The sequence below is a fragment of the Perca fluviatilis genome, chromosome 13 (genome assembly GCF_010015445.1).
Source record: "Perca fluviatilis chromosome 13, GENO_Pfluv_1.0, whole genome shotgun sequence".
NCBI lineage: Eukaryota > Metazoa > Chordata > Actinopteri > Perciformes > Percidae > Perca > Perca fluviatilis.
The window spans coordinates 23,825,765-23,841,381 of NC_053124.1; the positions used below are offsets into that span (position 1 = coordinate 23,825,765).

Genomic DNA, 15,617 nt, shown 5'->3' on the forward strand with positions numbered 1-15,617 from the left:
TCCGTTCCTACCTGTAGGTACAAAGTGAAACTGAGAACACACAGTGCAGCTCCAGGCCATGGTGACATTTTCACAGACGTCTGTAGAAGATTATATTAACAGCCCACATCAACCACATCGACCAGCTCCATCTTTAAACCCCTCTAGCCCAAGGCCACACGGCTTCTTAACAATGAGAGGCCTATTACAGTACAGGGATGGTAATAAAACCGTCATGGTTGTTAAATATCTGGGGTAAGAAAGAATAAATGTTAAATAAAAGCTGGTAATGATGATGGTTTTCACTGTTTTTATTATGTGCTCCAATAAGTCCTTGTAAATTGAATCAATTGAATTTGACAGTTGTGTACGATTACGTCAATGAGTATTGACGAAAATGCTGTGAGGGGAGTCATATCTGTGTGGGTCTGGGATTAGATGATCAGGTTACTGTGAACTTGGAAGGACAAGATCATAGGCTGTACACTTCTTCTTTTAGTCAAGGCATTTGTTCTACTTGTTTTACTTTTGAAACTACCATGACCTGCTACCATTTGTTTGAAATGCATTTACAACAAGTCCTCATACTTAAACAACAATATGGGTCATTTTCACTTCCTTCCCAAATAAGCCAGAAACTGTCCCAAAAATGACTCATGCGTGTTTTTTAATCTGTTGCACCTGTATACAGTAGTTAAAGCTGCACTAATCAATGTTTTAATAATAATAATTGTATACCATGTCTACTGCACGGTACGGCTCTGCTCTACTCAACTCGACTCGCTTATATTTGGTTTTCCATTGGCAAATGTTGTGGACATTATATGGTACTTTTGTTGGTACCACCTCGGATGAGGTTCCAAGCAAGCTGAGCCGATACTCCAAGGCAGAGTCAAAATACTCCAGACCACTTATTGGTCAGAGAGAATCGTCACTAGCGCAACACAGGTCATCCCGCACAAACCCACGATTTATGAATAGCCAAGCTCACGTCAAAAGCGACAACAATTATTGATTCATTCGCTCCAGATTTTAAAAAGTGTGCTCTTGCACTTATTTGATTGGCCACCACAGCGCCTTTATAGAATGACGTCTTGTTGCAGTCTGGCAAAAGTTAAGAGGGATCTACTTTTTCGCCGAAACTCGCCAGAGGCTAAGTGATATATCACAAGGAAAGACAGAATCCAAATAAATAGCACTCTTTCTGTCTCCATCATGATCAAAGAGAACCAAAATCGTCTCATTGCAGGTGATTAGTAATAAATATTTATGCTAACAGCTGGTACCGAAACAGAGTCAATCATGATGTCACAGAGGTCAGAGTTCAAACTGGCTGGAGCCAAAGAGACAACCGGAGCCTGGGTCATCATTAGTCACAGCACAGGAAGAACCAATCGACATGAGTCTTTAAAGATGGGGTTATTTGAGGGTAAATTGGTAAAAGGCATGATTGTCAACACAGTGATTTAATGTGACGACAGATCAGTCAGCCACACAATATCCTTCTCCAGTGTATGCTGAGAAAAATAAATGATAAAATGTGTTATTAAGGCTATTCTATTCTTCAAAGAGTTGACTTTTTTTTTGCCTCATAAAAGTTTCAGGATGTTGCCACAAACAGCTTTTGTAGTCAGGCTCAACTTCCATGTTGCAATGATTTGTAAGTTATTTTGGGGCATTATGGTTAAAAATACCATCTACTACAGACACTCTCCTTCACTTTCGGAAGATGTGACACCGTAAATCCAGTAACCTCTTTTTTTTTTTCCCCCAAGGCGCCACTACAAGTTATGTTTAGAACTTAAGTTGAAGTCACACAGAGGTTGCGACCCCGGACAGACAGCGGGTCACAGCCTTAGTGAGCTGTCTACATTTCCTCCGTATACATGTTATTATTCAGGTATGCAGGGAGGAGACGGGCATCGGGTTACAGTGGACTACCCATTCATCAATGCAGGCAATAGAGAGAGAGAGAGAGAGAGAGAGAGAGTGTGTGTGAGACAGCGATGGAGACAGAGAGACCACAGGATGATAAATATCAGCAGGAGCCATCTACTGTATGAACCACAATAGCAACAGAGACCCAAAATCCACAATATTAAACACACAGAGAGGGAGGCAAAAAATAAAGCGTATGACAAAAAGTACAAGGAAATGAGAGAGCAATGTGGTGAAAAAATGACAGATAACCATCAGAGAGCCTGTCGGACCTGAGACTTGTTGGCACAAATCAGTGCCGTCAGGGCCCTGACTTAGCCGACCACAAGACCTGCAAGCTAATTTATAGATCGGTTTAGGTTTTCCGTGGCTGCCTGGAACCTCTCGCTCTATTATAAAATCCTTTGGGAAAGGAGCAGTTGTGACTGGAAAGTTATTAGCCCGTTCTTTAATGCCATCTGGGTTGTAACCCTACCGTTTTACAAAGTAGTCCTATCGAAAAGGTGTTTTTATTCTTTCGTCCGTGCCACTTTATATGTTTAAGTGAGAAAATCCATGAATGTATTATAAACTAAGTGCCAATTTATCTGTAATGATCTCATGAAAATGCATTCGCAGAAGCAATTTTTCAGTAATGCTTTGTTTATTCCAGGGCATCTCTGATGCTTCCTCTCCTACATACATTCAGTGCCTCGGAAAAGCTCCCAAGCTGCAGATTTAGTTGCAGGTATTTGAATATTCAGGATCTGAACAATTTAAGTACTTTATGAATAATGCTAGCTGTATACAAAGCCCTTTCCTGACTCATTGCCATTTGTCAAACCCCCCCAAAACCCTTCTGCTCACTATCCTGGCTGAGTGCCAGAGAGAGAGAGAGAGAGAGAGAGAGAGAGAGAGAGAGAGAGAGAGAGAGAGAGAGAGAGAGAGAGAGAGAGAGAGAGAGAGAGAGAGAGAGAGAGAGAGAAAAAAGAGAGAGAGAGAGAGAGAGAGAGAGAGAGAGAGAGAGAATTAATGTCAGGTGAGTTATGAGAAAACAACAAAGACGGATGACAAAGAGTAAAAAAGTTAGAAAAGGCTTAAAATTACTCTTAATGACACTGTGAAAGTAACAGTAGTGTTGGGCAGTGAATTTGAAAGATAGAATTTTGCAACTGGGCAACAGTAATGCTAAACGTTTAAACTAGTAAGAGCTTGAGATGGGCATTGCCTGTACTCACTAATTCTTCTCCTTCCTCTCTACTCAGTAAGCTTCCTCTTTTTTTGTTCTGTCGCTTGGTAGCCCAAACAATTGCACTAATCTTTGTATCCTGAAACCTCCTCCTCTTCACCCCTCACTGCAGTGACCACAATAAAGCTGAATAAGCTTTGTTTTAGTCAAAATGACCTTTACCAAAATCAGCAGCATCATCACTTTCCATGTCACAATGCCATACTACATCCTAACTATATACAGTTTGTACTATATACTAATCTTTATAGTATACTGTTATACAAGAAATCAACACACTGAACTGTTTTATACTATCACCTGTATCACCATCCGCAATTAGTTTTAACTTATTTTCAGCTGTGAGTGTATCTCTCCCATTTTCTCTGAGCATTGCATTATGGGGGAATAGTGTACATCAAGAGATCAATCAATATTTTTTGACTGTTTTGAGTATACTTTTTACTTTTCCAGTGTGAACGCACTACAGACTCAAAAGCTGCTTATTATAAGTATGTAGTATTGTAGTATGTGCTATTACCCTTTAAAGTTTATGGTATTACAGACATTGGCAGTGTCCATGTTATTTTGAAAAATCCGCAAAACATTCTTTTTTAAAGAAACTATTTCTTTGGTAGGAAAATATTCCAAGTAGTCTGGGCGAACCAGCTCTTTTAAATTGACCTCAGATGGAGTTTACGGCATCACATCTCCACTTTCACATACTGTACTAACAAATGCACATTATCAACACTACGTGCATACACACACACGTATGATGTGTTGTACTACAAAGATATAAACACAGACATGCAAGTTTCTTGCTTGCAAAAGTTAGTTATGTAGTCATTGCACAGAAAGTGATTACCATGATAACTGTTTGCTTTTAGAATAATATAAAGCTTGTTGCTTGTTGTGGTGCAGCTTCATGTTCTTATTTAAATGGTTCAGCTCTGGGATGATAGTATTACACTGTGTACTATTCATTATATGAATTCTATAGCAGAATACTTTGCAGTACCTCTGTGCACAAGCGTTTCTATAGTGATGTGCATGCAGCCCTGAGTAATTATCCACTGGAGAATTACGTATGCTCTAGGTGTGTGTGTGTGTGTGTGTGTGTGTGTGTGTGTGTGTGTGTGTGTGTGTGTGTGTGTGGGGGGGGTATTGTGTGTGTGTGTGTGTGTGTGTGTGTGTGTGTGTGTGTGTGTGTGTGTGTGTGTGTGTGTGTATGCTCTAGGTGTGTGTGTGTGTGTGTGTGTGTGTGTGTGTGTGTGTGTTGTGTGCTGTCTCTTGGTAGACTCTCAACTAGTGGTCCCTTGCAGTCTCATTAAATGCGGTCTGTGGCAGGGAGTGTAGCGCTGCACATTCTCAGGGTGTGGTGGTGCTGGCTTATATTTCACATTTCCGTGTGTGTGTGTGTTTTTGTGTCACTGTGTGTGTGTACCTGTGTTTGACTGCTTTTTAGCCGTAGATCCCGTTCTGCGCTCTGATTGATCCCATAACCGTCCACTCGTTGGCCTTCCACCAAACACATACTTTGGTTTTAATAACTTCAACATACCCAACCCAGTTTCTTTCTTCTAAACTGCCTGCATTTGTCTACATGAGTGTGTGTCCTGCGATGTGTATATATGTGTAGCAGGCACAGTTCTTGAAAGAAAAATGTACAGCACACTGAAAAGGAGCCTGGACATTAATGTAAAGCAATGCTGGCATTAAAAAAAAATGAAAAAGCAGCCAAGTTAATTTGAGTCTGGAAGCTTTGTGAAATGTTGGCAAGGGGGGAATTATTTAATACAATCCTCTTCCCGCTTGTGAGCCTCTATCGCAATGCTTTATTCTGCTCTTATTTGCCCTCATCTCTATCTCTTTGTGTCCCATTTTCCTCCTCCCTCCCTCCTGGCTCCTTTTCATCTCTCCCTCTTAGTCTGGTTTACCTCAGTAGAAGTTTGTATTTTTCATGTGTCTGTGTGGAGACTGCCACTCTGGCGCTACTTGTTGGGAGCATCTGACAAAATAGAGCCACAGCCGTGGGTGTCAAAGGCCTGTGATGTCTGAAGCAGCAGAGTACAAATCTCTCAGAGAACAAGAAATAGTTTGGCCCTTGACAGTGACAAACTCAGACACACACACACACACACGCACACACTGTCACTTTAGTCTGCTGTCATGAAGCAAGAGGCAGGTTTCTAATAAGTGATATAACAGGCAGCAGGGCTTTGTTGTGATGTAGAAGTACTGAACCTTCCTTCTTAAGTATTATTGAGCAAGATGTTGACTCCCTGCCAGCCTCCTGTGCTGTAACATCAAGCAAGTAAATGAATAATATATTTTTCTTCCAGACAATAAACACAAATCAGAACATGTTACCAAATACATAACCTTTTTAAAAAGGAGAAATGCTACATTTAACAAGAAGTGTCTTTTAATAGAAGACTATCTTGCAGACTACACTTTTCAATAAATCTGAACGTTCTCACTGTTCTCACTCTTCTAGCACATGCCCAACAGAGTGCAGTTGTTCCCAAACCTTTTTGGCTCTTGAACCCATAAAATGAAGCCATGTCCCCCTGTGATCCATTATCATTAGTTCTATATGTCTATGGGTTATGACCAGGATATGACTATTTTTATTTTTTTTAAATTGTAAACGGTAAAATTATCAGGTTATTCACAATTATTATTGTGTAGCTTAAGTGATTTTTTTTTTTTTTCCCTATCCCATTAATCAACTCACAACCCCTGAGATTTAAGACATAGTGGATAAACCTTAACGTATATAACAAAATGTATGTTTGAAATATAATATATTGACATTGGCATTATAAACCATTTGCAATCATGGATGTATTATACTGTGCACAAAAAATATTACTAGAAGAATACAGCAATGATTGCTACTTTACAGTTATTTTAATTTATTTACCATATAGATGAATATAACAAATTAGTGTTGTTCTTCATTATATTTTTTAATATACTATATATAATATACTATACCTTGGATCCAGCAAAACAGCCCCAGACCATCATGCTTCCTCCTCCATGTTTGACAGTTGATGTCACACACTGAGGAACCATCCTTTTGCCTACTCGACGGCGTACAAAAATCCTGCGTGATGAACTGAAGATTTCAAATTTTGATTCATCAGTCCATAGCACCTTCTTCCAGTCTTCAGTAGTCCATTGGCAGTGTTTCTTGGCCCAGGCAAGCCTCTTTTTCTTATTCTGACGTCTTAGCAATGGCTTTCTTGCTGCAACTCGACCTATCAAACCTGCAGCTCGAAGTCTTCCCTTTACAGTTGAAACTGAGACTTGCTTACGACCACTATTAAGCTGTGCTTGAAGCTGTTGTCCTGTGAGCCGCCTATCACGCAAGCTGTTGACTCTCAGAAACTTGTCTTCTGATTCTGTTGTGGCTTTGGGTCTGCCAGACCTCTTCCTGTCAGATTCCCCCAGTTTCTAAGTGCCTTTTGATGGTGAAGAATACTGTACTCACTGACACCTTGACTTTCTTCGCAATTTCTCTGTAGGAAAGACGAACATTCTTAAGTGTTATGATGGTCTGTCTCTCTTCCATTGTTAATTGCCTTTTTCCCGCCATTTTTATGGCAACACACTACTTTCTGCAGTACAATACTGTTCAAATAATGCTCACAAGGGTATGGTACCACAGTGTGTTCCAACAATACTTTTATACAAACAGAGGGGGTTGTAAGTAATCCAGACAAGTTGGAACACCTGTGGGAATTGGTAGCACTAACTTTCAAAGCTTGGTCAACCTCCATTGCTGCAGAACAGCTTTACGTTGTTAACCCATTTCAATCAGGAGAGACTTCTTTGCAATTATGAACATATTTATTGTACATACAACATGTAAATGTACGAGTCTCTGGAGATTGGACTCCATCGAACCCAAATATCCTAAAGGGTTTAAGGAACCCAAACAAATCCCCTGATGGAGTCCAGACACTGGTGGTGGAGAATAAATAGAGGGACCATCAACAGCCAAGCCGAGATGCAACCCAGGTCCGAGGGCGTGACCACCGGTGGCAGAAGGGGAGGAGGCGGGACGCACTCTATTTCCTGAAACGACAACTGCCAACCGTGGAAGAGAGAGCAGATTTAAAGCAGGGTATCAAGCTGTGATAGGCTCGTCGACAAATGGTCGACCCTGATTGGTTTAACTAACAACAACACAGCTGTTCTGATTACTACTGACAAGTGACGTACCGTGAAACAGCTTATCATTATGAGTGATGGAAAAGTGAATGAAGTCTTCCTTTAAGAATTTACGCTGAGCTTCATTTCTTGTTCCCTGAATTATTTTTCAGTTTTGGGTAACCTTACTTTTTTTTTTAACCTCAGGCAGTTCATTACCATTTCATAACCATTTCAAGCTATTCATTGGACTTGAACTGCTAAAATTTCAATAAAAAACTTGGGGTGTTCTAAAACTTTTGACCAGTAGAGTGTGTGTGTGTGTGTGTGTGTGTGTGTGTGTGTGTGTGTGTGTGTGTGTGTGTGTGTGTGTGTGTGTGTGTGTGTGTGTGTGTGTGTGTGTGTGGTGTATGTATATATATATATATATATATATATATATATATATATATATATATATATATATATATATAATATACACACATTCAGCGTTGGTGTTTGTTCATGTGCAGCTGTGTTTGCACCTTTAAACTAATACACATACAGTGCCTTCGAAAGTATTGGCCTACCTGAACGTTTCGACCGCACACTTTGCCACATTTCAGGCCTCAAACATAAAGATATAAAACTGTAATTTTTTGTGAAGAATCAACAACAAGTGGGTCCCAATTATGAAGTGGAACGAAATTCATTGGCTATTTCAAACTTTTTAACAAATAAAAAACTGAAAAAGTGGGCGTGCAAAATTATTCAGCCCCTTTACTTTCAGTGCAGCAAACTCTCTCCAAGTTCAGTGAGGATCTCTGAAGGATCCAATGTTGACCTAAATGACTAATGATGATAAATAGAATCCAGCTGTGTGTAATCAAGTCTCCGTATAAATGCACCTGCTCTGTGATAGTCTCAGAGGTCCGTGTAAAAGCGCAGAGAGCATCATGAAGAACAAGGAACACACCAGGCAGGTCCGAGATACTGTTGTGGAGAAGTTTAAAGCCGGTTGGATACAAAAAGATTTCCCAAGCTTTAAACATCCCAAGGAGCACTGTGCAAGCGATAATATTGAAATGGAAGGAGTATCAGACCACTACAAATCTACGAAGACCCGGCCGTCCCTCTAAACTTTCAGCTCATACAATGAGAAGACTGATCAGAGATGCAGCCAAGAGGCCCATGATCACTCTGGATGAACTGCATAGATCTACAGCTGAGGTGGGAGACTCTGTCCATAGGACAACAATCAGTCGTATACTGCACAAATCTGGCCTTTATGGAAGAGTGGCAAGAAGAAAGCCATTTCTTAAAGATATCCATAAAAAGTGTCGTTTAAAGTTTGCCAAAAGCCACCTGGGAGACACACCAAACATGTGGAAGAAGGTGCTGTGGTCAGATGAAACCAAAATCAAACTTTTTGGCAACAATGCAAAACGTTATGTTTGGCGAAAAAAAATACCAGCTCATCACCCTGAACACACCATCCCCACTGTCAAACATGGTGGTGGCAGCATCATGGTTTGGGCCTGCTTTTCTTCAGCAGGGACAGGGAAGATGGTTAAAATTGATGGGAAGATGGATGGAGCCAAATACAGGACCATTCTGGAAGAAAACCTGATGGAGTCTGCAAAAGACCTGAGACTGGGACGGAGATTTGTCTTCCAACAAGACAATGATCCAAAACATAAAGCAAAATCTACAATGGAATGGTTCACAAATAAACATATCCAGGTGTTAGAATGGCCAAGTCAAAGTCCAGACCTGAATCCAATCGAGAATCTGTGGAAAGAACTGAAAACTGCTGTTCACAAACGCTCTCCATCCAACCTCACTGAGCTCGAGCGGTTTTGCAAGGAGGAATGGGCAAAAATGTCAGTCTCTCGATGTGCAAAACTGATAGAGACATACCCCAAGCGACTTACAGCTGTAATCGCAGCAAAAGGTGGCGCTACAAAGTATTAACTTAAGGGGCTGAATAATTTGGGCGCCCAATATTTCAGTTTTTTATTTGTTTAAAAGGTTTGAAATATCCAATAAATTTCGTTGCACTTCATGATTGTGTCCCACTTGTTGTTGATTCTTCACAAAAAATTACAGTTTTATATCTTTATGTTTGAGGCCTGAAATGTGGCAAAAGGTCAAAAAGTTCAAGGGGGCCGAATACTTTCGCAAGGCACTGTATCTCATACATGCATACATGCTATCCCTTTGTACTTGAGGTACAGACTAGAGACCTATCTGTATTGATTCTCATGTTTATTGAGGAAGAAGCAGTTTAAATGAATAATAAAATACATTAGGGCCTACAAATGAGCTGGGTTAGGTTCTTCTGACCATTGTCAGAGCAGACTGCAAGCACTTGAAACTGTGCAAATCTAAAAACTTGCAAGCTTATTAGTTTGACAAGGTCATTTGTGAGGACTGAGATCTGTCCGTGACAGATAAAGATAGAAACGGTGAAGTGGACTGCAGTAGCACAGAAATGGCGTTAGCAGTTTCTATTGACATTTATTCAAGATGGTGGCCATTCTCTTTAAAGGAGCAACTTGTGTTTGATGCTCAAATTACAGATTTGCAGGGACTGTTTCAAAGTTATGTGTATAAATCCCTTCTATCTAAAAGCAGACTAAGTTGTCATTTTACAACCACTTCACATTATAACTTAATACAAACTTCAACCTCCAAAATTATCAAGTTGAATCAACACCTCTTTAAACCAGAAATTGAGCATTATAACCTTCTTTAAGGTGAGACTTATTGCAGGATTGTTGGCTGAAGATGTACCTAATACATTTGTGTTTGTGTGTGTGTGTGTGTGTGTGTGTGTGTGTGTGTGTGTGTGTGCGCGCCACCTTTTGTATGTCTGTTTTTTTGTATTATGACATTAAGACAGATGCAGTTTCTGCGTGTGGCAGGAAGTGCAGCCCAGGTGAGTTGAGAGGTGCAGACAGGGTCAGTGTAAGCAAGCAGTGAGCAGCTGTGGCAAAAAGCTAACATGACTAAGAAGGTGAGGCAGTGATGTGGTCAGGCGACAGCAACAGGGCCCACACACACATACTGTATAATTGGACACTCTAACCCTCAAAACCACACACTGCTTGTATTCGGACATACACACACATACCAGGTGTGCACTTGACACATGGTGATAATGGCATGCAGGCATGACTAATACACAGAGCCTTACTGGTGAGAATAGGGGTAAGCCTGGGCATATGGAGATCATCACTCACACCTAGAGAGCTAGCGATAGCAGTGGGAGAAGATCTATGGTTTTCAAGGAGGGCCTGTGCTCTGGCCTCTCGGTGCCGGGGCACATTACCGGCAATCACTTACTCTAAATAAGCACACGAAGAGCTGATTAAAGCAGAGATAATGAGAGAAAAAAAACTCAGATGGATGTCTGAGAGCGAGAGAGTTAAACTACATGAGTGATTATGAGGATTGCGAGGAAAGAAACATTGCGCCTTCGTTAGTGGTCGCTCACTTATCCAGGAATCGAAATGAAGCAGGTAGAGTCTGGTGGGACGAAAGAGGTGTCGTCCCAATTTATTTGACAGCGCCTCGGCTGAGTCACCGGCATTTTAAACTTGCCTTTTATCTTTAGATCCGTCCTTTCCACAAAAGGATGCCATCGCTCAGCGACCCCCTTGAATAAGATAAGCAAGGAAGATCAGAGTCAGATGAGCAGAGCAGAGGAGAGGAGAGGATGAAAGGATTAAAGGAGGGAAAGTGTTAGATCTATCTGTATAGGAAAGGTGCTGTCATTACACGACGACCCCTGTTAGGAATATTCAGTGTGAAGAAGCTTTTACACCGCAGGGCCGTACAGGTCTAGCTTTGATTGGAAGGTATGAGATATAACACACTTTAACAAGCATTCCGTATATGAGACTGTTTTTGCATGCACATACTTGCACACCAGCCATATCTCCACAGAGTTATGCTCATATGTAAATATATTAACTTGTGAGAAAATATGCTTTGATCGACACATACTCCAGCTGTGGATGATCTTTTAATAGTCAGCATCAGCGGACACAGAGTCTGATTTTATTTTGATTGTTAGCCACGCTAGCAGGGCAGCTCTATGGATGGCAGTCTCAGTCTGTCAGTCAGTCCTCCACTTTGATCTAGACTGAAATATGTCAGCTATTGGATGGATTACTGTTATGAAACAATCTGAACCCAATTGTTTTGTGGTTCGTATCCTTTCATCTACTGGCTTGACCTGAGTGAGTTGACTCTGAAAGCAGTGGCGAGCACTCGGAGACTCTGTGACACAAAGCAGGGTTCAGTTCAAAATGTCCTAAAGTTTTAATGAGACACACAAGGATATACATATTTTCTATCAATCACTCCAGTCACATAGATGAAGTGAGAGTAGTAAGATAATAATGAGCACAGGAGCATTGGTTCAAGGTTTGTTCAAACAGATAAATCTTCAGGGAGAAAATCTGTGTTACAATTTACAGTATGATACAAATTAAAACAGATGAGAGAGGCTTTGTTCAGAGTTCTCACAGAATGTAACATATTCACCACCATAATTACCATTAGATTGCATGCAGACATTTATGGTACACTGAGGATGAAACCTCCAGACTTTCGTGATCCCCTGACTTTACATGTAGTGCCAGGTTAGCATGTGTTTTTTTTGTAAAATGTCTTCATTAGTTGGATTACCATATCTGGTGCAGATATCCATGTCTTTGGTGATCCCAAAGACAGGTCAAATTTGTCAAATATTCTAGGAAATATCTCATCATCTACTGGATGGATGGGCAAACAATTCTGTACAGACATTCATGGTTCCCAGAAGATGAATCACACAGACTCTGATGATCCTCTGACTTTTCCTCTAGCGCCACCATGAGGTGATCAGGGTAAACAAAGAGTTTTTGTTTTTCACAGTACAGCCACCTCCATGCAATATATACAGTATACACAAAGGGACCGAATAAAAGGGGGACAATAAGGAAAAATATAATGGCTGCATACCAGTTTTACCTGTTGTCTGCACTCACTTCACTTTTTGTTTAGATTTGTTTAAAAGCCTGTCTTACTTCATATACAGTCCATCTGTTGTCAGCCTGTAATGTTAGCAGAAATGACTTTTGTTGTCACAATTTTATGGGCTCAGCCACATGCATCCTGCTCTAATCCCGCCTGCTGCTGTATAACTGTGTGTGTGGGTGGAATTGAGCTAGGCAAGGGGTTATGAGAGGTTATATGCATGTGTGTGAATTTTTGCTTGAGTGTTTTTATTGTTCATCTGCAGATTGTGTGTGTGTGTGTGTTTTGTGTGTGTGTGCATCCTGCTGCTACACCAAGTACATCTTTCCATCTTCTTGTAAGGACTGAAATACTACATGTTCCTTTGACCACTTTAATGCGTCACTGACTCGCTGTTTTAATAAATAACGAATACTTCATGTTCTCAATATTTCTGCCACTGCATTAATGCATTTATTTACTTTAAACAATGGCATCATCTACACCAACCTTTAAACAAACTACTTTATTGTTGACGGAGCTCAAGACTGAAATACCTTGACTACTGGTGGACGTATTTCCATAAAGTTTGCTTCATGACATTCATGTACACCTCTGGATTAATTGTGATAACCTTAGTTATGTTGCATATGTTAGCATGCTAAACTAAGATTACCTGGGGAAAACAATTTACCTGCTAAACATCAGCATGTTAGTGTGCTAAGGTTAGCATTTAGCTCATGTACAGCCTCACAGTGGTATAGTTATGGTGTTGTTCATTTTGTCCAATAAAACTGCACAGTGTGTAGGATTCAGTAAGCCTACATTAAAATCGTTAAGCACTTTGTTTGGCAGCAGAATAGCCCTGCCAGTACAAAATATAACCTGCATCACCGTTTTTTTAATTTTTATTTTGTATCGTATGCTGTGGCATTTTGGATGACCTCTGTAGAGAGGAATGTTACTGTGGATCTGTGGCAGAGAGGTTTGGAAAGGATTTAGAGAACCTTTTTTTCATCTTCAACATAGTTGCAATCAACATCAGAACGTTTGCGTTATAAGGTAAACCCGTAAAACACCACAGAAAAAAACAATTTGTTGTGTTGGGGGATTAGTGTCTGTGCCCAAAGGCCCAGTGGCAAACTTTTTCAGTAACATTCACTTTATCCTTAAAAAGTTCAAAATGAAAAAAAAGTAACATGATGACTTGACTGATTGAATCATATGCTACACCCTTACAGTACTGTAAATTCTTGGATTATTAGCGGACATGCTACTGAGGGCCATAATTTGGGTGATTCGCTGTTTTACTCATTATGAATTTAGCTCCAAACTAACTTAATTGTTTTAGTGCACATAACACACACCAATATTCCTTGTGTGTGACACCTACTCTTGATTCGTGCCATAAACCAGATTTTAATTTGCAGGGCAAACCTGACGTCGTCATGGGAGCAGCATAATGTGCCCTGAGAGGACAGCAGTCCTATAGAAAACATCATTCTCTATCCCCGTGTTCAAGGGTATGGCCTTTGTGAGCCAGTTGGGCCTAATGGAGTTATTGCATTGCTCTGATTTTCTCTGCAGTTGAAGAATAAAATGGCTCAAAAGCTGCTTTATTTACCTGCACAAAACAAGTGTTGTTAGCAGTTTAAATACCTCCTCCTTTTGTGAGTGTAGATCATGAAATGAAAAATAAAGATTTATGCACTACTAGCTGCTGATTCCATCATTTATAGAGAGACCTTATTGAGACGTCAATTGCACTTATCACAATAAACAGAAATATATATATATATATATATATATATATATATATATATATATATATATATATATATATATATATATATATATATATATATATATATATATATATAAAGAGACCGAATAAAAGGTGCACAGTAATGAAAAATACAATGGCTGCATACCAGTTTTGTAACTTTTGTCTGCACTTCACTTTTTGTTTAGATTTGTCTAAAAGCCTGTCTTTCTTGTCCATCTGTTGTCGGCCTGTTATGTTAGCAAAAATGACTTCTATTGTCACGTTTTATGCTAAAATGACAACGGATTAGGTTTTCTTTAATTTTTTTTGCACTTACTGTATAAAGATTTCTGGCATTGCCACCATGGTAGCTGCATATCTCTACAGAGTCGAGTGTGTAATAATTAAACTTTTAGTGAATAATTAGTAACAGATGACAAAGAAAAACACTAACTATATCCTTTTAAAATAATTTATAGTAAAAGAAATACATCTTAAGATAAATAATTATTTTTTGTCTTTAATTTCTTAATCAATAATAATTTAATACATAAAAATAGAATTGCAAAATGTAATTTCAAATCTAAATTTTTTTACATGTAGTAACAGTGTAGGATACACGTAGGGTACAGATTTGATCATTGGCAAATTATGAAAGATGTTTTATCAATATTAATGAAGTTATGAATATGGTTATTAATAACTTTATCAAATTGACAAACAATCAAAACCGGGCACCACCCTGCAAGTCAGGGACCAATAATCAAACTGTGGAACAGTCTCATTTCTGTGGTAATCCTTTAAAAAGGAAACAAAGGAAGGGGTGATTTCGAGCACGGACCTGTTCAGCCAGCAATTATTACAATAAGTACACAAATAATCACAAGCAACTGCTATTTAAGTATAATAAGATTTATTAACGTCACAATTATCAGTAGCTAATCAATAATCCTCCAATAACAAACTTATATACCTTTTACAATATCACAACCAAAAACAAAGCAAAAACAAAAGCAGCCTGTGTCATGGACACGTCTGTGTCTGTCTGTGAGACACTGTGTGTGTGTGTGTGTGTGTGTGTGTGTGTGTGTGTGTGTGTGTGTGTGTGTGTGTGTGTGTGTGTGTGTGTGTGTGTGTGTGTGTGTGAGTGAGTGAAAGTGGAGGGGGCGGTGTCGAAATGTAGTTCTAACACAAAAACAACTACCAAAATGGCTACTCCTGTGAGCTGCACAAAACTATTTAGCCTCAAGAGGGCGGTAGTGGTGCTGGGTGCACGAGGAGGGGCTGAAGAGGCCAAGGGGTGGTTGCTGGAAAACACGCACGCTTAGCCTAGCCCGTATGCTAGGTCATGTGTTAGCTCTGTACAAACGTCAGCCAACTCCACGTGGTTAAGCTAGCAGCGTTAGCTCGGGAGCTCCGTGGCTAGCTTGTGTGTGGGGGTGTGTGTGTGTATAATTAGTAAAAGAAGAAAGTTTAAAGGAAGAGGCACTCTGATCTTAGTTATCGATAATGGCCAGCCCCCCTCAGCCACTCAGGTCTGGACCACACGTGTAGTTGGGACAGACTCTGAGACTTTTG

General features: G+C 39.9%; 1 long non-coding RNA gene across 2 annotated transcripts in view; it reads left to right on the forward strand.

The window, feature by feature from the left end:
* Positions 1–13,882, forward strand: part of LOC120571274 — a 51,006-nt gene extending 37,124 nt beyond the window's left edge. For both annotated transcript variants that reach the window (XR_005641211.1, XR_005641212.1), the window contains exon 3: positions 13,705–13,882. This is a non-coding gene — a long non-coding RNA (uncharacterized LOC120571274). The remainder of the gene's footprint in view (positions 1–13,704) is intronic.
* The last annotated feature ends 1,735 nt before the right edge of the window (positions 13,883–15,617 follow it).